The sequence below is a fragment of the Corvus moneduloides genome, chromosome 2 (genome assembly GCF_009650955.1).
Source record: "Corvus moneduloides isolate bCorMon1 chromosome 2, bCorMon1.pri, whole genome shotgun sequence".
NCBI lineage: Eukaryota > Metazoa > Chordata > Aves > Passeriformes > Corvidae > Corvus > Corvus moneduloides.
Window position 1 is genome coordinate 37,806,436 of NC_045477.1, and position 19,973 is coordinate 37,826,408.

At 42.0% G+C, this 19,973-nt stretch overlaps 1 protein-coding gene across 1 annotated transcript in view; it reads left to right on the top strand.

The window, feature by feature from the left end:
- Window positions 1-19,973, top strand: part of FAT3 (FAT atypical cadherin 3) — a 408,107-nt gene that overhangs the window by 46,150 nt on the left and 341,984 nt on the right. The window lies entirely within an intron of this gene.

Below are 19,973 nucleotides of genomic sequence, written 5' to 3' on the forward strand. Positions count from 1 at the left end.
GCTCTTAAAAAGAGAAAAATCCCCTCCAGTTCCTGAAATGTGGGAGCTGCAAATTGCTCTGTTGCTGTCTGTAGTTAATACAATGGATTTTGCCTGGTTTTACTCCACCATACACATTTTGTTGTGGACCACTATCAGGCGGTATTTGGGTTAGAGAAACCTGTGGCCTGACCTCTGTCAGTCATTCCTGTGACTCATGGAGCAAAGGTTAACTGCAAACCACACTTTGGGAACCTCCGATCCCCACTCATTTTTAACAGAGCACTAATTCAATAATATTATAGTTACTTGGACTACAGCTAGGTGGGATGAATTCAGTTTTCCATCTCAGTCCACACGTTTCCTTTGTCACATAAAGTTCTTTTCCGTCTTTGTGACACACTCCGTAAAACATGAATAATGGCTTTTCTTTCTATGTGTGTATTATTTCACCTAAAAAACAGCCCCCAGCATGTATTTGAGCACTGCTTTGGGGTTAGTGGGCATTAAATATCGATACTATTATCCCACCAAGAGGAGCAGGAGATGTAATTCCTTTATCCATCATCTTCCTCGAAATGAGTGATGCAGAGTAGGAGCCTCCTGTTTGCAGAGGGGGCAGGCTGTTATCTGTTAATATGGCAGCATTTCACCAAATGATTAGACTGTCAGAATTGCAGCAATTTGAACACGCTGAGCAAGCTTTTATATACACAGGAACAAGATGCCGGCATTGGATTGCTGAAGAGGAGTAACATGCGCTGGGGATTGACAAGTGCTTGGCAAACCCATATTCCTGGGGCTCATCAGACATTCACGGCTCTTATGCAATGCTGGTGAAGAGCATACTCAAGTGGCTTCATCATTGCCTGGGTGACATCTGGTGACATGCAGTTAGGCCTGTCATGTTTTTTTGGGATGAATTCATTTTCACAATATTTGAATGGAATCCATTTATGCAGAGTGGAAATATTCTGGCATATGCAAGTGATTTTCAAGACTAATATTTTTGGTCCATCTTTTATTTGGTGACAAAATTGTAATTAGCTGCACTTAGCCACGTGCTATTTTATGGAGTAGTTTTCTGGATTTCTGTGCTTCTTACTGGCTCTGCTCCTCCTCTGCTCCCTCCTGATGAACATAGCTACAACTGTTGTGATGAGGAGGAGGGAGCATAGGTACACTTGGTAGTTTCCTGTGGTTGTAACTGGGGCTCCAAAAAAATGTGTCTGCTGGCAAAAGCTGGCTTTTCTCTCCCTTTAGCAGCTGGAGAGTTTACATTGCACTAAACAGAGGCTTGCACACTAAGTGGTTTCTGATCCTCTGATATGCTCTGCTTCAGTAGTGGAGTATATTATTGTTTCTCTACCAAGTTAGTTGGCTGTTCTGCTTTCGTGTTGCTGAAGGCAAGTGTTGGGAATTGGGTGGTTTAGGTTTTTGTTTTCCTTGACCTCAGAAGACGACTGTGGGTTTGATCCTGCATTGCAGCCGAGCTGAACTCAGATTTAGGGTGGGTTAGGAGTCTGTTAAGAGTTTTGTTAGGAGCTTTAACTTGTTCTTCAGCCGTCTATGACAGAGGTGTGCAGAAAGTAGGATTTAACCGTATAGAAAATGCTTCTATGCTGTGCCACACAACCTGAAGCTGGGTGGAAGCTCCTTGGCCCTGTTCTATTGATCAGTAGTGTGTAACCTTTGTGCTTCTAATAACTAATGAAGAAGATCTTATGCAGTAAACCAGTGCAAAGTGTGTGGTCCTTGCAGAAGGTGAGATGCGAGTTGGAGCAGGAGTGCAGAAAGGCAATGCACTTGGTCGTTTTGTCCTGCTTCTGGTGGGAGCACCCTGAGAGCCACTGATGTGAAACACACACTTAGCAGCTTGGGTAAGGGTAAATCTGCTTTCTGTAGTCCTAGTCACACCCAAGTGCTGATCATTGTTTTGCATCATTTCTTTTGCTGAAAGATGTGTCTAGCTGTGGAAAACAGGATGACAAGGGGGAAAAATGCTAAAATAGTGTTTCCAAATATTCTTCTGCAGCTTGTTCCTCTGAGTCTTAATGCATGCTTCAGCTTAGGCTCCATTTAAGACTTGCCCTTTGGAGACAGGCTGGCGGAGGCTCAGGGCAAACTCATTTCAGGTTAGCCTAAAGCAGCATGCCAGGTGAAGAAGTATTGTGAAACTCTATTTTAGGTATTTGCTTCTGTGTCTTTGAGAGAAGGTGATCATGAATGTAAACCCTCTTTTTTTTTTTTTTTTTTCCCCCCCCAGTGCAGTATTGTTATGATTAAAAAAAACACCTCCAAAAACCTCATGTAAACTTCTGAAGTGCCTGTGACAAGGTAAGGATAATAAAAGGTTTCTCATTGTTAAAGTGGGCATTTCGAGAGTACCATCAAGGCATTTTGGAGAATAGAGGTGTTTTATTTTTAATGAGAAGAACTAAAGAATAAAAAATGGTAGCCTTGGAGAATTGCAGATCAAAGGTTTCTTCATTGTAAAACAAATGAAAGGTTTCAGTCCTAGAAGTGATGAATAAATTGATTAATTTTTAATAGGAAGAACAGGCTATAAATGGTAATTTAATTCTTTGGGGGAGAGAATCATTTAAGCACTGTTTAAAACGTCCAGATTTTTTTCCTGTGGAGATTTTAATGATAACTGAGAGGAGGACTGGGAGAATGCACAGCGTGGCCAGGGCTGTTGTGCTCAGCACTGCTTCCACTCACCTCGGTGCTCGTGTCCTTCCCAGAGGTGAGAGGTGTATGCTGGTCTGCTTCTTGCAGAAGCTTGGTTGTGCCCGTTTCCTTTTCCCAGGTGCATATGGGGACTTCAGCCTTATCAAATGTGCCCATACTTGCAGCGCCCCTGTGCCTTGGCTTTGCAAGCGGCAAAGCCCAGGCGGGAAATGGTTGGGACGAAATGTCCCCTGCCCCAAGCCACCCCGCTGCTCAGTGCCAGGGATGTGTGGAGGTATGGGATTGAAAATGGACCCTCATGGAAGGAATAGATTGCCTGGGGTTCTGGTGCAGAGGGGTCTCAGGCAGCACGGGGCAGGCAGGAGGCTGGGGCAGGAAGGGCAGAGCTGGGAGAGGAGGACCATGGCCTTTGTGGTAAAGCAGGAATTATGAAGTGTAGGCTGGGGAAGGGGCACTTAATGGCATTCGCCCAGGGCAGCTCACTGCTACCAGACTGACAGGATGATGGGTGCTGCCAAATTTGCATAATAGCACCACTAATAAAGGCCTTGAGGTTCCTGCTGATTGCTTCTCCATTGCCCACTGCACACAGCCCTTGCATTGGGCTCATCCTCCTCTCTGTAGCTGTGACCCACTTTTCATTTCCTAAACCCTATTTTGTTTGTCATTTGTGGGGTAGCCTGGCCCAGCTCTGCGAGGGAACCCTGTCAGCTCCTATATGGTGTTCCTGCATGGCCAGTGGCTGGGACCACAACCCACTGCTGTGTCCCTGCCTGGGCTGTGCCCTGGCACGTCTGAGCTGCCAGTATCCCAGTCTGCGTCTTCCAGTGATGCTGTCACGCTCACTAACTTCTTCCCCTTCCTTCTCTTGGCAGTGTTTTGAAAGTTAAAATAAAGAAAAAGAGAGGAACAAAAGGAAATATTTGGAATGCCTCTTGCTTGGCATTAGTTCCCTGATTCTAATCTCTATTCATGTTGCCATCCCCTGACAGTTCTGTCACACCTGTCCCAAACCTGGTGGATGAAGAAGCTCCACCACAGCCCTTGTGCATGGAGATGGACTCGCTTCACCAAGCAGGGTGGTTGAGCCATGCCTCATGTCCCTGGGTAACAGCTATTTTGGAGAGAGAAATGTGCTACTGCTCACACTAGTGATTGAATTCTGATTTCTTTCTGACCCCTTAGAGCAATGCAGGAAACAAAATTAGTTGTATTTGCAAGGTTCAGAACAGGATCTGTTTTGCAAGTGGCTGTGTTTCTATCACAGTTGAATATCTTTAATACTTTCAACAAAATAAAAAGCATAAAATGCCCACTTTGACCTAAACAAAAAAGTGTGCTAAGAAAAGGCAATGGTTTTGATGAATGTTGCATTCTCATATAATTTTATACTGAAGTGGCTTAGGAGGCATGATGGGACTTGTTAGTCATGGGTATGATTTTTTGGTCAGCTTTCAGCTTACAGGGAGTCACAAATGTATGTGTGCATTCAGACCTTTGCTGTGTCACTGAATTCCTGATGATGTGCCTAAGCTCTAACAGCTGGTCACAGTGGTAGCAGGCTCCAAACTGAGAAGCAGGGTTGAGCTCTCCGACTTTAACCCTGTGGGGACTGCAGATGGGCAGTGTTAATACTGTGAGAAATTTTTAAGAGTTTTGTTTGTAGCTTAAATAGCAGCACTGCTCCCCTCCCCCCCTCGCACGCTTCCCCCAGCCCAGATAATGAAAGGTGCACTGATAAGGTCTCATAATTTAATTTCTTAGCTTGCATCAACTTCAGGTGGTAAGTGGATAATTCAGTGTTATGAATTCAACATTAAGAGTGTAACTGAAGTTGATTCCTCTGTGCTGACCGGAATTTTATTTTTCAGCCCTGCCAAGGTTTGACCAAGTGTTTGTTTCAGGTGGATTCTCTCAGCCCTTTTAAGTACTCTTCAGCTTTACTTTGTATGGCTGTTCCAACTGGTTGCTGTTGGCCTGAAATCAAACCTAAATCCCGAAGAAGGTTAAACAATAGTGTCCAGAGCTTGCATTGGTACAAAAGTGGTTCACCTTGGGAAATTCATATCTATATCTAGCTCACTGTTCTCTTTAAGAGCTTATGGGTCTGATTCAGCCTTGTGTTTATTTTGCAGCATTGCTTTGGGTAGAGCTGCTCCTGTTTTTTCACTGATGTGTGAGATCAGAGCATGCCTTGTGGAGTTTAACTCTTTGCACTCACAGCAATAAGCTTCTGAAAGCTCTCTGAGCCAATTTTCAGCCAAGTGATATTTGCTGCTCCCGTTTTTCCCTTGCCTCTTCATCAGGGCAGTAAAGGGAACTCGAACCTCTGGAGAGATGGCAGTGAATGCTCAGAAGGAGCCCAGGCTTCTCAGTGTAGGTTTTTTATCAAACGGGCTTGTTTGAATCCACACATTTATGCAAATTTTATTCAGTTTTGACCCAGTGAAAGGTTTTGCTTCAGCAGAGGAATAAACCCTTTAAATCTGATCAGCTTGGATGTTTTAACAGTGCTAATGCATACAAACCCGAATGTTGTATTGAGTCTGTCCACAGTTCCCTCCTCTCCCAGAAGCCTGGCTGAGAGGAATGTGCAGAGTAAACCAGCACAGTGAGAGTTGAGAGTTTCTACAATGTATGTGAGGATGTTATTTTCTTGAGTATGTTTTAACCGGACACTTCCCCACCCCTGCTCACCATTTTTTATTATTTTTAACATCTGTGTTTTAAAGGAAGAAACTGAGAAGTTTCTTTGTCTGGCAGTGTAGAAATACCTGGATTCAGATGATTATGAGTTTAATTTGCTGGCCCTTAAATACTTGGCTTCGCTAACACTGCACTCTAGTGACTTGCACCATTGTGTTTGCTGTGCTTGCTCTTATCTTCCAGATTTGTGTTCCCCTAGATACTGCTTGTTCAGCGGTTATGTTCAGCTTAGCTTTTCAAATTTTGGTTTCCTGTCCATGCTCCAGCCTTCTGCTCATAGCAGAGGTTGAGCTCCTGCAGCTTTTTTCTGTCCCTCTGAGACCTGTCCGAGAGAGCTGTGAATCTACCTGTGCTGAATGTGTGGCATTGATGGCAAAACTGCTCATGCCACTTAATTCCAACTCTAGCAGTGATGGCGAAGCAATAACTGGAGGATTGCACAGCCAGTGCTGGACAGAGCATGATTTAGTGATGTGAAATGCGTTTCTGACTTGGCTGGAAGAGGCTTTCATAGCTACTAACTCTCCTACACTTGCAAAGGGCTGCGTGGTTTATTTGCTTTTTTGTTTTGAATAATTCCACATGAGTTTAAAGCTTGGGAAATGGAAAAAATATAAAGGGAAATACAGGAGGTGTGACAGTCAATCAGATGGTATATGGAAATGAAAATTGACAGGAAAAGAGGTCATAGCCATCAACACTATTATAGCAATGTGAAGAGATAAATCCAGAACCCATGTTGTAACTGTTCCTTTAATGGGAAAATTGAGAATTTCTTGGCACAACACTTCAAGTGTTGGAAATATAAAGTATGTAAAAAGAAATGGTATTTTCCTTTTGTATACACTCTTCTGTGGGCCAGCAAATGTGAAATATGATTACTTATGACTACTGTTCATTTAAAATGACATTTTATTACCAGTTTTATGGCTTAAGTTTCCAAAACTAAATTCTTTATTTGTATAGCTGTGATTAGATTAAATTTGATATTCATCCTTAACACAATTGGTAAATTTGGATCTTTGTTCTTAATAGTCGGAGAATCACAGACTGACTGAGGTGGGAAGGCCCCTCTGAAGGTCATTTAGTCCAAGCCTCTGCTCAGAGCAGGGCGAGTGAGAGCAGGTTGCTCACAGCCATGAGCAGTTGAACTTGGAACATTTGCATGGAGGGAGACTCCAGAATCTTCTCTGGGTAACCTGTGCCCGTGCCTGACCATCCTCCTGGTAGAAAAGTGATAGTGTGGTTTTTTTCTTATATTTAAAAAGAGTTTCCTGTGTTTCCATTTGTTCCCATTGTGTCTTGGCTATAATAATATTCCTCATACAAATAATTTGTATTCCACCTTTTTGTTAAATTATGTTGGCTCATTCATCCTTGTAATTTCCTGAAAAAATTAGAATTATTTTTTTCATAGGGAATGTGGCTGAATCAGGGCAGAAATATTTTTTTTCCAGAAATAAAAATGTGAAGTTAGGTCTTCAAAAACTAGTGTATATCATTGAATAAGAACTCTCACCACTTCCACCCCCGGTTTTATGTGTGAGAGGGTTGTTGATCCCCCACCACCCCATTAAGGGTTATATTTATGATCAAATAATATTTTATAAGATCTTTATAATAAGTTGCCTCTTCAGTGGATGTATTATGTCATGAAGTTTACTAGATACAAGATCAGATTTCTGATTTTTTAAGAGTATCATAAAAAATAAAACTTCTGTGGGGAAAAAAGAAAGGCAGTAACAGCACTAGGATCTGAAGCCTCTTTACCCACTTTCCTCTACCTTAATTAACTTAAAATTGCACTGGACAATCCTCAAGTAATGTGCAAAAGTGTCATTTAATAGATAGAAATTATTAAGAAACTTTCAGCTGTCCTCTGGGAATATGCCTTAGTGCTTCTGTGTTCTTAAGACTGCCAAAAATATCCCCAGTAATTCTCAAACTCTTTTGGCAGATGAAGGCAGAATGACTGGTTTTACAACAATCAAGATCAGATGGTGGCAGATCTATCATACACTTTTCTATATTAAGAAATATGTACACTGGGAAATAAGCCGTGATCATATGTTCCTTCTCTTTCCATCAGTTTGTTGCTAGCGAGTTACTGAGAGCATTAGCGTCTGTGAAAGATGGAAGACAGTAAGAGTTCAAATCAGTCGTGCTCTACGTGCTTTTTATTTCAAGTATTCTTAGTGTGGTTTCACTGCTGTCTTGGGGGGAAAAAAAGGTTCAGTTTTCTCTTTCACCTAATATTGAGAAACTGTCAGACACACTTTGATACTTCCATGGCGTGAAACAGTGGTGACCACAAAGAAAAAGACACATTTTCTGCTAAGTCTTTGTTTTGTTCAGTGAGAGGTGAGCTTATACTGTTGGCAAGAGAGACTGCCTTTGTTTTAGCCATGGATGAGTCTTGGCAAACAAAAGCATTTAATTTTCTATCCCAACTAAGCGATCTTGTGAGAAACCACAGCTAACACCACAGAGCATTTCTGCTGCATTTGCAGGAACAACCTTGGCTCTTTTGGTATTTGCCTGTTTCTTTTCAGAAATTCCTACACCTTTCTTTGTCATTTTTGTTTTACTAAGGGTTTTGTTCTTAGAAATTGCTCTTATATTTTTCTTGTAGTTACCTTTATCTTTGAGCAGTTTTCCAGTCCACCAGAAGCAGTTGTAAAGTTGCTTCTGCACAAACTTTAAGTAAGCTTGATACATGCCTGTAAAGTTGTAATTCCATTCATGATGAAAATGCAAAACCTCCTTTTGTCAGGGTGTGCACTCAGTCTTGCTGATGTTTGCTACCATCAGAGTGATTTGAGTCCTCTCCTATTCGGGGATGTAGTTTCACCAGCTAAAATGGACAGTAGTATCTGCATCCAGTTTTAAATCAGGACGACCCTTATCTTCCTTCATTGTCTTGAGCCAGACTCCATGTCCAATCAGGCATCCTCTAGTCAAAGATAAATGAATTGTCTTAGATCTGAAAACTCTGTATGAGGAGTCATCCTAGTCTCAATTCCTTTAGGAAGTTTGTTCCACAGCTACAATTCAAAACTTGACTTTTGGCCTGTCTGTCTTGTTTACAAGTCTACATGCAAAATAATAAAAGGATTCAAAAATTCCTTTTCCTTTAGTTGGAGCTTTGTAATACAAGCTATAATTACTTTCCTCTGTTATAAAGAACCCAGGTCTGGATTCAGGAAACAGGGATGCTGCAAGAGCCCAGAAGGCTGATGGTTTGTTATAATTATTCAGGAGTCCGCTGATGGGAATGCCTGCCCTGGTGTTCCCAGCATCTGGACTGTGTCAGGCTGAGAGGGAAGCTCCATCCGTTTTTTTTCTCTTCTTTTTTTCCCTTCTGATCCAGAGGATAGCCGCAGGAGGATACCTCCCTGGCTCCCAGCCAGACCCTGGAGCGGTGCTGCTTTCCTCTCGGTTTCCCCACGCGGTTTGTGCCTTCGCTCTGCCATCTCCTTAGCAACTCGGAGCACACCAGCAGCACACAGCCACACAGCCCCCGGGAGCTGCAGCTCTATTTATAGGCAGGCGAGTCTGGATGAAAATTTCCAGAATGCTCTGGTAAGGCCTCTACAGGCACAAAAAACTTATGGGTCCTGCTAAAGGATCTGGCTTGGTGCTGTATCTCAAAGTCCTGCCCTTCGCAGGATGCTCAGCCTTTGCAGTGAAACACACTCACTCTGATACATAGCGAGCATTTGCTGTTTACATAGCTGCTAATTAACCTTTCAGGAATTATGTTCTCTGTAACCCAGGTTAGGAAGTGAAATGCAGGTGCAAAAACAACAGCCTGGGGTAATACCATGTTGTAACAGGCAAAGTCTCAAGGATGATGCCATGTCTATGATGTTTTGGTTTGTTTTTGTTTTGTTTTTTATTTCAGGGATATGGCTTAGTGAAATCTTAGAAAACAGGAGAGGAAAATATTTTTTCTGAGCTTTGTGGTTAGGTTTTTCTTTTTTTAATTATGCTTCTTCAGGCTGAATTCTACATCAAAACCAAGATTTAATCACTGGTTATATTGCTTACTCTTGTTCTGCGAAGGTTTATTGATTCAAGCATTTCCCTTAGTCATATGGCTGAGAAATTAAGTAAAGAATGTGCGGTGGTGCTAAGAACGACTCCCAAGTATTAAAGAAATAAATGATAATCCATTAAAATGGGTTGGTTGATGACCTTGAGTAGGATGCCTGTTTTCATGAACTTTTAATGTATACTGAGCTGAAACTGTGAGATGCCCATGAAGGAATTTAGTATTTATTGGGAGATAAATTTATTGGGAGTTCAGGTGAATCTGATGAGCTTTTTGAAGATCCTGAAGTTCCTGTATCTAGTTGTACGAAAACTTTGTACTTTTTTATCTGGGCAAAATCATAATTAAAGACTTCCATAGGTTAGTGAGTTTTTTTTCTTTTCTTTAATCCTTTGTGTCTGGACCTCATATACCAGCGTAGGAGAATTTTGTGTCCTGATCCTAGGGCGTCCCTCCCAGATTTCCCTCATAACCTGCATTCCCTGCAAATGACTGCTAATGGGAATAACCTTGGTAGGAAATGTCACTCCACTTTTGAAATACTCTTTGATGTCTCAAAGTCATGACTGGAATTGTTCTCCTGGACACCATGGTGAGAAAATAATGCCTGTCTCGTGGACTGGAGTAGCAAGGAAAGTCCAAAGCAGCATTTCACCTACTCCAATTGGTAGGAATATAGGAATTACATGCTTTTGTGTGTGCTTCTACATGCAAGGAGAACATGGTGAGGTGAAAGCATGCACTGTATAGGCAGGCTGATTGACAGCCCAGCTGGTGCAGATCAGTAATTGGAAATTCATTGCACATAAATCTTCTAGTACTTACCGTGAGACATGGGAAGGAGAATATCTGAGCTCTGAAGCAGTTAACTCTTTCAGGGCCATCTGTGAAGATGGCCCTGCTTTCAAAGTAGCAAGACTGTTCAAGTATTTCTCTTTAAATCCTTCATTTTTTTGTTGTAGCAAGAAGAGTGCTGGTGGAAGAAAAAGCCACCATTTGCTTCAGTTGATAGCATTTAGGTGAACAGCCTTAAATATTTAATATTTATTTCTTTTACAGTGCAGCTTCAGATTGTTGTGGAAAATCATCTTTGTATTTGGTGGTGAACACATTTTTGCCTTTACAAAATGCATCTTGCGCATGTTGCCTGCCAATTTCATGTCTGATTTACCTGATTTGTGTCTCCACATTGGTGGGCTTATTGTATGTTTGTCCATGTGCCAGCAGACTCTGCAACTGTATTTTAAGAGGTCTGTTCATGTCTAAATATTTATATTCTTTTCCATGAGGCTGAGACTGACTGTATGTGCTAGCAACTTCATCTCTGCACCCCCCTTCTTCCCCCAGTCCAAGTGTGTGGTTTTGGTACGTTTCCTTCTCACTTGATTTCAACACTCCGGTGATTTCCACAATACAGTTTTGAATGTATAATTGGTTTCTGGTGACCACATTTTTTCTCATTTATTTTGGACTGCCTCTGTTCTGTTACACACATATTTGTCTCTTCATTAATGTCAATGTGAATTACAGATGAGAGGCTAAGTGTGGATGAATTAGTAACTACACGAAACGGAAGGCGGTATTTAACTTTCTGAATTATTTGTGTGGGCAGAGGACAGCTAATGAATACCTGAGGATCTGAACAAACAAGCAGTGCCAGCGTTCAGGGCTCTGCCACCAACGCAGAGTGGCGGGAAGGGTGGGGGACAGTGCAACCCTGCTGGGGTTTAAGGCCCACTCTTCTGGCAAGTGCTGTGGGTAGATGGAAGTGCTGGTTGTGGTTTTGGAGCCAAAAGTCGTGCTTGCCTCTAAGGGAACAGTTGTCTATGTACAGTAAATAGAAGACTGAATAGTTTGCATCTCAGTCCAGAATGTATTGAGACTTCTCCTGACCCTTTAAATGGTGTAAAACAGTCCAGAATGGTGTTTCTTGCTGTAAAAATACAGGGCTTGGATGAAAGCTTTCCTTCAGGATGGGCCATGTTCTCCGCTTCACTGCCTGTGGTAACACTTTATTCATTTATGTCAGGAGAAAACCTTTTGTCTTCAGCTGAACAACTTCTGCTTTGCTTGCAGTGCCCTGCAGAAACATTACAAGAGGTTTCCTTGAAGGGAAGCACTTGGCTATTTTCTAAGCTCACTTTCAAAGTACTCTGAATTAATTATAAATGAGTAAAGCTGTCTGGCTCTTGATTACACAATTGCCTATCCTGGATTCCCTCTAATGAAATGTAAGCTGGCCCAATCGCAGTAAAACAGGAGGTGCTTTCTCTCCTGCCCTGTTTTATGATCTGAGCTATTCTCAGATCTACTGTTCTGATTCTTTTTAGGCTGCAATTTTGCCAGCCTTACATTTCCTCCCCTCTCTTCTTCCTACCTTATATTTTTATTAAGCTTTTCTTTTGGCTGCACTTATGCCCATATATGCCCTGTTATAATTTCCATTGAAAGTGGTTAACATGCATTGATACAGTGCCTTTTTGCACTGAACTAACGCAATGCATTTTATTTATTTAAAGGATTCTAAGTGCCTATAGTGTCTAAGTGTTTGACAAACACATAAAAATACACAGAAGTCAAGCACTTAGCTGCCCCAAGAGGATGGGTTTCCCTCTGTCTCTGCCAGGAACATCCATAAACCCTATTATTCATGTACCACATAGCTTAGTAACAATTAAACTGAAGTCTTTGCTTTCTATATGGTGAACCCTGACCTCTTGTCTCCATTGTTTGCCACAACTTGAACCTCACAGGATATGCTGCATTTTATCCCATTTCTCTTTTTCTGCCCTCATTTTTGTATAGTGCTGGATATTATGGGCTGCAGTTCTGATTTTGTCACATTTTCGCTCAGGTTACTACCTTCAGATGGGGTGGGAGATGGCTCGGTGCAAGTGACATGGATGTCTTTTGCTCTGACATTTTTATTCTGTGTAAAATATCAGAAGTTTAGGAGCTGTGAAGTCTAGGTTTGAACTCTAATACAGTGTATAAGCTACAGACCCCAACCTGAGCTTTGGAGTGGAGGTCATTGAGCCCTGGCACAAGTGAATCATGGCACACATGGTGGAGATGGTGCTGCTCTGTCTTCTGCCCATTGAGTCTCCTGTCATGGATGTCCAGCACTGCTCTTGACCTTTCTACTTGCTGAGGAAGGATGAGTTCAAAATGACTTAGGAAAGCAGCAACCAGGACAACATAAATTTATTCACCCCTGCTCCTCTCCCCTCTTCCTTGTGTTGGTCTAGGGAGTTGATGAGAGGCTATGAAAACAGATGAAGCTGCAAATTTTCTTCTCATGACAATACTGTAGAATCTAAGGAAAATGGATTCTTCTGGGCTTTGTTTTTTCGTCTTTGGTGGAGATAGCAAACCAAGAGTTTGGAGGTCCTCCTGAGGCTGGCTGAGGATTGCCTTGAAAAGCAGACTGTACCTGCTGAGTTCCCATCCTCCCTGCCTTTGGGATTTGAAGCCCATGTTAGTGAATGCCGTTTAGTCCCAGGATTACCAGAGGGCTGATACATATCTATTACTGTGCCAGACTTGGAGTCACATACATTGAAACTAAGTTGAAAGGGGAGACCTGATCTTTTATTATTTCCTCTTTTTAGTGGCATGTTCCTCTCTTCTACCAATCCACCAAGGTTAGACCATCCAGTTGCCTTTTTCTAACAGGGTGCTGCATTTTCTCTTCTGCTCACTTCCAGCTCCCTTTTCCAGGACCTCTAGCCCTGAAGCTGCTTTTGTGGAGCATCCACAAGCTTCAGGACTCATTCCCACAGCTGGTGCTTGGGTTTGATAAAGGTATCAGCCCTGAGTTTTAACCTTCAGCAACCGTAGCAACCAGCTTTGTATCCTTTGAAGAAGTAGTCCTGGGCACAAGTTACATTAAAGACCCATGCACTTCACTTCAGAAGACCTCCCCAAAATGGATGGAAATTGTGACTTGATGACATTTAGGAAATAGGGCATTACTTGTAGAACATTTGTTCTGAGAAAGACAGAAACTGTCAAAATTGTAAGACAATTACACTAATCCAACCCCTCCTAAGAATGGGCACATCAGCCTGGCCATGCTGGAAATCTGTTAGAAATAGATGGTCTTTCAGAGTGATTTCTCTATTTTCTCCTTCTTCCTCTCTAAATGGTAACTGAGACCTATATAGGCAAATCATAGAATATGAAGCATTTCTGGGGGGAAGGTGGGCAGGGGAAGAGGGGAAAGGAGTGGGGAAGAGCTTTGGTGAGAAAAATCATTACCAGACCAGTGGAAAACAAGGCATCAGAGGAGAAAATAGTATTTTTACCTACTAATCTGGAACTAACATACTTGAGCTACAGCTTGACCTTCAGGGATGCCCCTCAAATGGGAGGGTGAGCTCAGTAATCACCCCCTCCTGGTGTGCCTGAAGATCCCCTACAAGTTTTATCTTTCCAGAATCTTCCCAGAAGGAGACTCTTAGAGGAGAGTCCACATATAACAAGGAGTGGTTTTGACTACTCCGATGCAACGCATATTCTGAAAATACATTGATGAGGGTTTTGACTGCTTGACCACAGTGACAGGGTTGTGGTGGTGGGATGTGCCAAAACACTTCATGTTTTCTTGAGCTGGCTTGCAAAAGGTGCTTAGAAAAGTTGCTGCTAAAATAAAACTGGAGAAGGAGTAAAGGATGCAAGCTTGCAGTGAGCGGGAGACAGAAATCCTAGGCGTTTGCGATCTTTTGCCAAATTTATCCATCTCTTTTCCCACGTTCTCTCTCCATTTCTGAGGAGTGACGCTTAGCAGTTAGTTTCTGTCTTCGAAGGTAATAGATGTGAGCATCTGTGATGTGGTATAGTTTTTCATTTGAACTGTTATTAGCATGTGTTGGAGATACATATTCAAGTGAAGTGACACTTGAAATATATTCCATGTTGTATGCCAATATCCTATAGAAAGGCCTGATGTATCGGTAACCAAAATTAGCAATAGAGCCATACCGTCATATAATCTTCTCAGTGAAATCACAGACCGCTACATAGCAATTTTCTTAGGTATTTGTAATGCTCTTATGCATACTTATTCTCCCTTCCCCCTATGCCATGTAGTTGCTTCTTCAGTAGATTTTGGCTGGTATGCCCTAACCAACACTGCAAGCTCTTTTGGCTCTGTTAGGATGCATGTCTCTCTCTGCTTTTGAGCCAGCTCTGTCCCTAAGCTGCCAAGCCAGAGCAGTGGGGGAAGTTTTCCTTGCTGCAGAGAAGGAACCAAAGCCTGGTAACTCAGTCTATGCTGGGAGAAGCGGTTGGAGGTGTTTTATAGAAAAACTGCTTGAGAAGAGCTCTGTCCTGTGTTCATGCTCAGTGTGAGCCGGATCAGGGATAGGGGTGAGACATACCTCATGGAGCCCTAAATACCTGCTAGGATGGGCTGCATCAAGCTGGCAGCAGCAGCATCCCAGGCTGACCATGTACTCAGTGGGGCAGGCAGATGCCCCAGGAGCTGTACAGCACTACCTGTAGCTGCCTTGGGAACCACAACCAAGCACTTACAGCTAAGTAGTATGAATTTATTCCAATGCTATTTTAAATTTTAAATTTTTTATTTCAGTTCATTCTAGAAAGATCTCCTCCCTCCCCAGTAAATTACAGATCTTTCTAATGCTACGGTCAGAAGCATGAAAAGTGTCCCAGCTGCTTTAACCAGGCTTGCCTGAGTGGTTGTGTTTGCCATGAAGCCACAGTAACAGATGCTTTATCATGGTATGGTCTGTGGTCAGAGCCCCCTGGATCCTGATAAGATTTATGTGGTCTGTGCTGATATTTGTAGCTTCACTGTTGCGAACAGCAATGCTGTTCAGTCTTGTTTAAAATTAATTTAGGTTTGCTTATCTGTGCTGCAGTCAGAGTTTGTGTGCAGTGTCATTCACCACCCTCCTCGTACAGAGCAAGAGACTCTCTGGTGGGAGTGGTAAGAAATAACTTTTGTTTTCTAAGTTTATGTTCTACTATACTTTGTAGCACCTTCCCCAGGAGGGTCTGTTTTGCAGACCCACTGAATAAGGACGTTAAAAATGTGAAAATTAGATCCAGTCAAAATTGTTTGTCACTTGGAATAAAGTGCCTTTAGAGAGTTTGTTAGGATCGTGAGGATGTAAACAAGACTTCCCAATTCCCAGTTCACCAAAGCGTGGTTGCTTTGGCATAGACTACAGCGAGCCCCTCACGCCTCTCTGGGATGTCTGAACACCTTCTGAAGAGCTGGGGAATGGAAGGGGATGCAGTGGGCGCTGCAGCTCCATTTGGGATTTTTGGACCTCCGTGGTGGATGCCGTCAGGGAGGTAATCACCGAGCCCCTCAGAGTGGCAGCTGCACATTACTGAAACCCAATTTTCAAATAGGAAATTGGCCTTTTATCTTTGGTACTTGCTACATAATGGTGCAGAGCATTAGTCAGCTGAACCTCACCATGGTTTACTGCCTGGTTGTAAATTGTAATTGGCTGGCTAACCTTCTCTGATGTTAAGTGCCTTAAAAGGTTGTTTTTCCTTTATTTTAGTTTAGGTTTAGTTTCTGGCTTTATGTCTTTTTTGTTTATTCTGATACTAAAATGTAATTAGAAATTAAAAAGAACAAAGCAAACCTCCAAGCCTACTGGTGTACATTAACATGAATCATCATCTCTTGAAAGTGTGTTTAATGCAGAGCTCTGCAACCTGATATACATCCCCTTCATTTGGTAAATATTTAAAATATCTGCAGACATTTTTTCACATTCTTGAGCAAAGACCACATCACCACGTGTTCAGCCTTGTTTCTGTTTTTGAGTATTGATTTTATGAAGCTGAGGTGTGTTAAATGTTTTCTCTACTTTTGTAATTCCTAGTATCTATTGTACTTTATGAAAACAGATATAAAGAGAGAAAAGCCTACCAATTTATTTCCCTTTGAATAATCAAAATTAGTATATTTGAAAGAAACTGTAAGCAACTTTAAATAGTGCCAAAGGCTGTAGTCTTTGAGAACAGTTGAATTGGGAGGCTTATATAATGATGAACAGAGTTGACGATGCCTGTAATAAAGTGGATTAGCTGTTAGAAATTCTGTTGCACCATTTAGCTTTACATAGCTAATCTTCCATGTTTGTGATTTCGGTCATATGTTCTTGGGGGTACCCAGATAGGTTATGGTTCTCCAAAGAGAGTTATAAATCCTGCCACTTCCCAATATAGTTTCCTAAGGAGAAAAGAGAGAAATTTTAATAGCTTTTCCTCTGGGTCACATAGCACTGCCCCCTTAGCAATCACTAGTTCCTGCCCTCAGGTAGTAATACTGACTTCTTTCTCTTTTGGTAGCAACTCTTTTTCTTTGATGCATCTTTCCATCTTGGACTTCGGCTAGGTATTCCTTACAGCTTACATGGAGTTGCCTTTCATGTGAGTAAAGCAGATTCTGAGAACAGTGCTTCTTCCTCCTAATTATTTTAGGCTAAATATGTCCTGTTCTGTGGATTCTGTTTGTGGGATTATCAGGGTCCCGTGTCTGGTGGTGGCGGCCTGTGTGTTGGGTGATGCTGATCTCCCTGCACTGTCCCTGTCAGGTGGGGTGTGCAGAGGCTGTCCAGGGAGAAGGAGGCCTCCAGGCAGAACAGGCAGCTCACCAGGACATCTGTGCATGGCAGACTCTTTCTAGGAGTCTCTTGCCCGGGTCAGGACTGCGGCACATCCCTCTTTCCCTGCCTCCAGCAACAGAAGGGCTTGTTTTGTTGGCAGCCAGGGACCAGGACCTTCACTGTGGCATTCAAGATTTTTTACTTTAAGAGGACATTGACCAATAACTGGGTCTGATCCTGGAATACTTGCTTATTTTGAGAAATGTTTTCTATCCCTTTTTCTTCACACATATGAAGTGTCCTTTCACTGAACTCCCCACTGACTTGAAGTGTCCTACCAAACAGGGACTGTAATTGTTGAACAATCTTTAAATTATTTTCTAGTAAAATAGTGCGAATTTTTATTTGGAATAAAGCTTGAGAGTGAATACACATGCAGAATTTTAAGGAGCAGAGATGCTCCTCAAATACCATTAATAGTGCTTTGATTCAAACTTGAGTAGTCTAGAATGGTGCTGGTATTTTTTTAAGGAACAAAGCTTGACTTTAAAAATATGTCAAATTCAGTTGATTGTGCTTGAAACAAGAACAGTCTTCACAAGTAAGGGACTTGAAAAGCCTGGAATCAGTTTCCTGCTATTCTCCAACACATTTTGCATCTCCTTGGGGAGGCAATTTAGGCTTTCAGTCATCAAATCATCATCTCCAAAATGGGGATAATAAAGACATTCCCAGTGCCTGGGAGTGTTGAGATGACAGACAAACTGAAGGATCATTTGTAGGTTCCAAGAGCACTTATGTGCCCCTTTGTGGCTGTAAACCTCAACCTTTCCCAAAATGCAGCCACCCGCTGGCCCCCAGTATAGATTCAGTGCATTATATCCTTATTAAAGTGTTCTTCTGTTTAAAAAATTTGATTGCCAGGGTGACTGTATGTATGTGTTCATTCACTCTGATGTTGTCCCAAAGCAATTGCCAAGTGATTTGATCCCCTTGTCCAGAGAAGCGTTGTGTGCAAGGTTTAGGCCACTTTCAGGGACATTGTAGCCAATTAGCATTGCCCCCTAATTTAGGTTAGAGGACTGAAAGAGAAATGTGATTTTGCTGGCTCTGGACTATCAGGTTGGTATTACCAGTGATCTCTCTATCTCATTTCAAATCCAGTTTGCCATGCTGTGGTGCTGGATCAGTAACAACTGGGAAGCATGATGAGCTACATAAAATCCCGTCATTTCCAGTGAAGGTTTTTTATTTTCCTCTCTTTGAAATTGGACCCAGTGTTGTCCTGCTTAGCGCTGTGTTAATCAGGGGTACTTCTTCCCTCTCCCTTTTTGCTCAAGAAAACCATGTCAGCTAAAAGATACTTGTGCAGTATCTTTAGCACAAATACAGGTGCAAGTACATGAGCCTGGAATTACTGTAGCTCAAGAAACGTGCCTTCATGTCTATAAGCAGTGTAGCTGCACTCTTTTGGATCTTCCCACGTAAATAAACCTTTGGTTTGTGATATCCCTTGGGATAGTTGACCACTGCTTGGGATTTAGGCATGCCCCACATTTATCTAACTGTGAAGGATGTTACTTGGCATCGTAAAGAATTTGTGACAAATGCTGTGATATTTGGATCTACTGCTTGTAGTCACTAACAGAAATTTGTCCTGCTGCTGGGTTTTTTCCCCTCTGTTAGCTAGAGGGAGAATCATAACCTTAACATTATTTAATTGGAGGCCTTTTGAGTTAATTAATTTAACTCTTCACTGCCTTTGATCTCATGGTTTTATGAGTATTTTTAATTGATCTTATTTGTATGGAAATGTAATCTAACATTAATTTAACAGAATGGATTCAAATCAGTGGTCAACCCAGCTGCTCAATCAAGGATATTGCTCAGTGCTATTTATTGGGTTTAATTTGAAGATCATGGCCACCTCAGAAACAAAAAAGGAAAAGCAGCTACTGGTGCTGAGATCCTGTAATTGTAGTCAGTTTCACTGATGGATACTGTTAGCGTGGAATTGTACTGGCCACAGCAAATAAATATGGCTTTCTTTTCTTTCCACTGAGTTCTACAAATTCATATAGAATTATGGAAAGGGAAAGCGGAGCACTTAACCTGTGAATTTCAGTCCAGTTGGATTTAAGCAAACCACCCATTTACTCTTAGATTAATGGCTTTGCAGGCAGACTCCATCAGTTGTGGACTGTATTGTATTAATTTGCAACTGCAAGAGTTAATGCTAGTAATTGCTTTTCCTCTATAGAGAGAGCCTGGAGTAGATTGTTTTTACATGGCAATCGGTGATTGATAGATCAGGGAAAACAGGACCAAAGAAGGTTACTGCCTCCCAACAACTTCCCCCTTCAAATTAAAATAATTTGCAATTTGTAGGATGCCTTGTCACACGTGCTTCAGGAATGAAGCAGTAAACACACTAGGCTGCATTCCCTTAAAGCAGTGAACCTCTTACTGCCTTTCTTTCACCAAACCAAACAAGTCATGTTGTTGGGAGTCCATTGAAAACAAGTGTGCTGGTGAAACAGTCCCCAGACCCCTTCAGCAAACTTCCTGTACAGTCAGGCAGCGGACCTGATGAAAGAGCCTGTTTGTGAACCTTTGGATTCCTTCCATTGATTTGTAAATCCACTTTATTAAAGTACTGCCGAAGCTCGTGAAATGAGCAGCCGAGGGCTCCCATCAAGTTCCTAACAAATATCTGATGCAGCTTGGATCACTGGTACTGGCACATGCTTTTGAAATTGTTTTTTTCTGCTGCGTTGGATTGTTTCGAGACTGGGGGAGTAGAGACGTAGGAGGAAAAATGCAGTCTCCATCAGGCACACATTACATGGCTGCTTTATTTTTCAATGCTGCTAAAACTCCTCTTATTTAATATCGATCATACCAAGGAGCCAGCAAAGTACAGTGTTAATTGGGTCCACTGGAAT